The following is a 6,215-nucleotide window of genomic DNA, read 5'->3' as shown; positions in this document are numbered from 1 at the left end:
ACGGATCTTATCTGCTGTGGAGAAACAACAACACAGACTCAGAACTCAGGAATGTTCCAAGAGTAGAAACACAGGAACACAGCGAGGCTTCCTCCAGCTTCAGACTCCTCCCACATCCAGCTGCAGGAGGACGGAGTTACTGCTCGTTCCTCTGCTGTCTCTGTTTCTGCCGGGTAGACGTACAGATTAAACCTGACACCGCTTTGTGTTCAGAGACTCTGAGTTAGAGATGATCTACGATCCGAGAAATCGGACTCCTTTAATAAATGAGCTTGTAGATGATGTTAAAACACTGCACGTCGCTTTATAATAGAAGGATTATTTTGGTCAAATTGCGGTCTGATTTTTAATTTCTTCCAGAATCGTCACAGCAGATTAAATAAATGCGGAGGCTTATCGCTCCACTATCTGTGTGTTGGATGATGCCTTGTCTGTTTCCTTTAGCTGTGTTGCAGTATAATTAGTTCCATGGATGGAGCTTTAGGTTCAGCTTAGCTCAGCATCAAGATCGGAGGCCCCTGAAAAATCCTCCCCACAGTTTCACAAATGAACAAATTATGTGTCGTCGGTTTAGTTTGGAGGTTTCACAGGGACTCGTGGACTGGAACTATTTATTGTCAGTAAGTCTTGACAAGAAAGGTAGTAATATGTTCTCAATGTGCATTTCCCAAAACGAACCCCTTTGTTTTGGGTAGTTTTCTTGCATGTTGTGGCCGTAAATAAATAAAACTGAGCTTCACTGCAAAAAAAGAGGAATTCCTGGAGCACCACTGGAAGATGCTCTTAGATACCCGAGTTGTGGCTGCGTTAGTCTGTTGCTAGTTCTGACTTCTGGATTCCTCAGGAGGTGAATTAGGTGCGTTTCCATCCACCTGTATGTTTAATTGTGTATCAGTAAAAGCGAAATGCAATTAGTTGCAATGGAACCAGACTCGGTGATGTCTTTTTGTTGCATCCTTTTCTTCTGTAGTTGTTTACTGGAACGTGACCGGAGAATTAGCGGCAGCAGCTGTTCATCTTTGTGAAAAATCTTTTAATATTTGCAGAACAGTGATAATGAAAGCAACTATTGATTTGCATCTTTTGTTGTGATACTTTTCCTGAAACATGGTTAAAATTTGCTCTACGTTTGGATGGAGAACCAGCTAATAACTTCTGCTCCTACTTCTTTTTCTGCCGACTTTGCAGTAGGATGTGCTCTTTTCATCTCCAGGACCGCCGGGCAAAATCGATTTAATAATGAGGGATGTGTTGCTTCTCACAGAAGATGAGGGGAGATGGATGTTCCTCCTGTCTCGCTGTGCTGGTTGTGTTTCTACCCCGAGAATATCACGATTAAATCCCCAGAAATCGTATAAAACTCATCCAGAATTCAGGTTCATTCACTTGAACAGAAAGCCACTTATTTTAGGACCGAAATCAAACCTGTTGATGTTTTTCTTTTGTCTTCTCCGTGCACAGATCCCTCTGGGTTGGACTGTGCAGACCCACATATGTTCCACTCTTTCATTATTTTTCTTACGATTAAAGGAACAGTTCAGTATTGTTTTTCCCACAATGCCGAGCTGTTCCGTGCAATACAATTTAATTGGCTGATCGATGGCCCTCCCTCATCCGTACGCTGGATATCAAGTTACAGCCAGCAAACAATTAGCTTAGCTTAGCATAACAAGCTAGCCTGTGACAAGGTGAAATCCAAAGGTAAAAGATTTTTATTTTGTTTAATCTGTATGAAATTGAAGTGTAAACACGAGAAGTTGGTGTTTCATGTCGTGTGAAGTTCCTGAATAGGTGTTTTTTTTTTTTTTCAGGCATTTTATTTGTGCAGTTTCCTTAATAATATCTTTTGAGTTGCTTTGTGTTGATGAAAGTAATAAGAACAACGTAGATATTTATAATTCAGGCTGGAATACTTTCCAGACTCAGTCATGCGGTCGGTCCTTGAATTACTGAAAATAACTGAACTGGATTAGCGTTACTTCCATTTCACATAACACATAAAATAATCTCTTCGACCGATCAAATCTAATAGAGAAGTCACACGATGATCAAACACGTTGTAGATACTCACCGACTCAGTTTGACACTTCGATGTACATCTGAAGGAAGTGGGTTGTGCTCAGTCTGTGATCTGTGCTGTATATTTCTGCTAAACTTAATGCTCTTGTGGTGTAGTTCTTAACTGTCACTCTGGTAGTGTGTGTTTCACGTCCACTGTACAAGAGTTAGTCAGTCACTGCAAATAAATCAACTCTATTTGTTTTACAGATCATTCTGCAGTAGGTGTTCGTCGACACTCCAGACCTACTTTAATTAGATATCTGGGTTGGAGTTGCATTTAGGATCAGAGCACTTTCTTTGTGTGAATGTGTTTAGCAAGTCATGGAAGGATTACTGAAAGGTCGCAGAGACCTTCAGCAGCGATAGCACGGTGGATAAAAATCAATCAAATGATTCTCAAATCAAAAACAAGGAGACGTAAATAGACTCAAAAAAGACTCAAAACGAGGACAAAGAGACGCAAAAAGACGACAAAGACCCGAAAAGAGATGCAAAATAACTGCAAAGAGAAAAAATGTGAAATGACCACAAAGAAACAGAAAGAACCGCCTCGTAATCTGTCCGTAAAATCTAAAGATGTCTCTGTCTGGAGCCTCCTGAGTCCAACGTGGAATCCAACAACATCCAACAACATCCAACAACATCCAACAACCACTGAGAGCAGTTTGACTCCCGCTGATTGGAAACACGCAGCGTGAATCTTTTTCTTTTTCTTTTTCTCTTTGGTTGATCAATATTTTGCACTATTGTTCACTTTATGAATTTGAAGCAACTACTTGAAGTGGAGATTGTATGTGTATCCGAAGTGTGATGTGCCGTCTGAGTTCTGCCTCGTGGTTCTGTGTCGGTTCAGTTCGATGTGCTGCTGATCACGTTTCAGGCCGGCCGACCCTTAATGAGACCGCGACACTCATCGACGTCATTCTGTCCGTCAATACTGTCCAGCAGTATTTCCTCTCTTTACATTTGACCACAAACTTTCCAAAACAACTGACATTTCCAAAATGCTGTCGGCAGAAGAGGAGCTGTGTTTATGCTTTGTGTGATTGACAGATGTCAGTGACAATCGTGAAAACTAACCCCGGTCTGTTATTAATGCTTCAACATCCATGAAAAGATGGAACGAATGCCTTCGAGACGCACAGGACCGTCTCCGCTCGCTCGTCCGTAACGTCTCCTCATCTCCTGACTGTGTGAACGGATCTGCTGAAGTTGGATTTAGGCCAAAAACAAAAACAGCGTCCTGTTTGACCAGAAGCCATAAACTGTAATCGTGTGAGGAAGCAGGTGTGAGAATGTGGGAGGCGGCCTCCTCCTCTCAACCTTCATGTGTTGCGTAACAGTGTGTCTACTGGTGAAGGTCATGTGAATGGTTAATACTGTATATCTGCACTGGACTCTGATTGGACAGCCTGCTGTCATCAAACAGGGTGAAGGAGGACAGGGTACGCGTGGAGGTTCAGGCCTATTGTGGGAAACTGCAATCATCTCAACCCCCTTCAGTTACCTCAGCACAGCAGTCTACACCTGTGCAGCATTATGTGGTCTGGTATGTTCGTGTTTGATCTTTTTTTTTTTTTTTTTTGTAGGGCACCGATTGTGAAGACGTGTCACTGAAATGTTGAATTCTGTTTGAATTACGAAGCCTCTGAAGTCCCGAATGTTTTTTTGTTGTTGTTTGTTTTTACTCATCTTGCGCATGTTGAAACGTCCAGAACTCGAGTCGGTCGTACAAGTTGTCATTTAAAGGAGCAGTGTGTAAGATTCAGTGGCAGCTAGTGATGAGATTACAGACGAATGAGCCAGTTCTTTGGTTTGTTCCTTCTGCTGTAGAAACAGGAAGATGGAGCAGCCCGGTGCCATTTTACCCTCTCGGTCCACTAGAGGGCAGCGAAGAGGCGCATGTCACATGACGCTGGTCATAGATCAGGATATGAAAGTCATGTGATGGACATCAGAGGTCATACAAAACACAACGATTCTCAGCGTCAGATACACTAAAGAAAACATAATTATGAATATTATGTTCTACATCTGCCGATAGATCCCCCTGAATATAATATAAACACTGAACCTTTAATATCGTGTGCACGAGTGATATCTTTTTGCCTTCTTCATACAAGAAAACATCTTGTACAATCATTTATTCTCTTTTGCATACATATTATTAACATGTTTTATGGATCTGACACCACAAGTTATTTGATCTAAATTGCGCACCAGTTATTATCTTGAGGTCATATGGATTTTATAGACACAAGTTATCGTCTTGTTCGTCCAGGATGGCAGCTGGTGTTTCCATTAGTCCTGATTCAACATCTTTACAATCACATCGCACTGCAAACACCATTTATTTTAAAGTTATTATTTCTGTGGGACTTTGACGGTTGGTTGTGTGTTCTGCGTTGGTGTGTTTGATGTACGCCGGTGTGTCCAACGACGTTTAGAGAGACTTCTTCTTCATCCTCATCGGGTTCGGTGAACACAATCCTACGGTTGATCCCCGGGGCCGTCTGCCTCCCACGTTTCCCTGTTTGATGGGTAACATTCAAACATCATGGCCTGCAGTGTCCTGGTTGTGGACTCTAAAAGTCCAGTCCTTTCCCAAATGCCTCCGTGTCCCATTAAAGGCTTCGGACTCGTCATTCAAAGTTTGATCCAACTTTTCTCCGGCCAGTTTTTACCATGCAGAACTTTGTTGATCCAAATGCCGAGGAGAGCGTCCCACGCCGTCTCTGTCGGTGCTGAACGCTGTCGCTGTACCTCACCGTCTCTTTCTGTCCCAGGACACACCTGAGCCTCCTGCTGCGGTGAGGTTGAGTCGGTGTTCGGTCTGTCTGATTGATTAAACACTACGTCTGTCTGAGACACACGTGGTGCTGAATATTTGTTGTGGAAACATGCAGGTGGAGGGAGTTTGGCTTTTTTTTGGACAATATCTGAATGTGTATTGTCATTCGACGCTTTATTCCTTGTCTGTCTGTCTGTCTGTCTGTGTTCCCCTGCCTATGTAATGATAATTCATATAGACAGAGTCCTTTGACATCCTACCACTGACAACATTCAATGCCTTGTATAGGAACTAGCTGACATCATTGATATCTACAGATAACATCATGTAAATGATATTTTAATGGCAATATTAGTGTGTACAGTAACGTATCACGAGGGCTCCACCTCCCACCACACTGTATAAAGACAGACCTGAAGCCCCAATATTAAACAGCATGAAGGAAACCTTCCTGTTGTCTCCATCTGTGTCTTTGTCTGCATTTTGTATCTCTGGATGTGTTTCTTGAATCATGGGCTGGGCTGGGGGGGCTCGTGTCCCCCCCCATCCCACCCCACCCCCCAATACTGAGAGAATACCAATCTGTCCCCTCCAATATACAGTAGAAAATATGTTGTATTTTCAGGCTGAAATTAAATTAAAAAAAATAAAAAGATAAGTTTAAAAACATGGTAGGACATCACTTGTACTATTTGGACGGGGGACACGTGAAAATACAGTCATAGTATAGTACTTCACCAACATATTAAAGAAGTCATAGTATAGTACTTCACCAACATATTAAAGAAGTCATAGTATAGTACTTCACCAACATATTAAAAGTCATAGTATAGTACTTCACCAACATATTAAAGAAGTCATAGTATAGTACTTCACCAACATATTAAAGAAGTCATAGTATAGTACTTCACCAACATATTAAAGAAGTCATAGTATAGTACGGAGGTCTTCAACAGGGGGTCCGTGAAATTTTTGGTTGAATAAAAAATGTTTGGTTTTTTTTCACAATTTTTTTTTCCACAAATTTAAATGTCTTTAAATACATTTGAACATGAATCCAACATATTGCCTCCTGCACTCCTCCAGTTTAATATAAAACACAATTTTATACAATATATATAGTAGGGGCTCCACCTCTCTATCAGTTTGGGGGTCCTTGGCCTGACAACGTTGACGACCCGCTTTAGACGACACGATAGTTTGACATTTTTGGACTTTTTCGAGGACATACAACATGTTTTGGAGGACATACCATAATATGACATCATCTCAAAGGATTTTTTTTTTTTTTTTTAATTTTATAGTACTCTATTAATCCCCGAGGGGAAATTTCTTCGCTACAGCAGGGGGGCTCTCAGGGGGG

Source organism: Brachyistius frenatus, unplaced genomic scaffold (assembly GCF_029030835.1).
Source record: "Brachyistius frenatus isolate BFR_SWC_R1_liver_20210118 unplaced genomic scaffold, ASM2903083v1 Contig_75, whole genome shotgun sequence".
Taxonomy (NCBI): domain Eukaryota; kingdom Metazoa; phylum Chordata; class Actinopteri; family Embiotocidae; genus Brachyistius; species Brachyistius frenatus.
The sequence above is the reverse complement of the archived record's forward strand: the minus strand, read 5'-3'. Positions refer to the sequence as shown.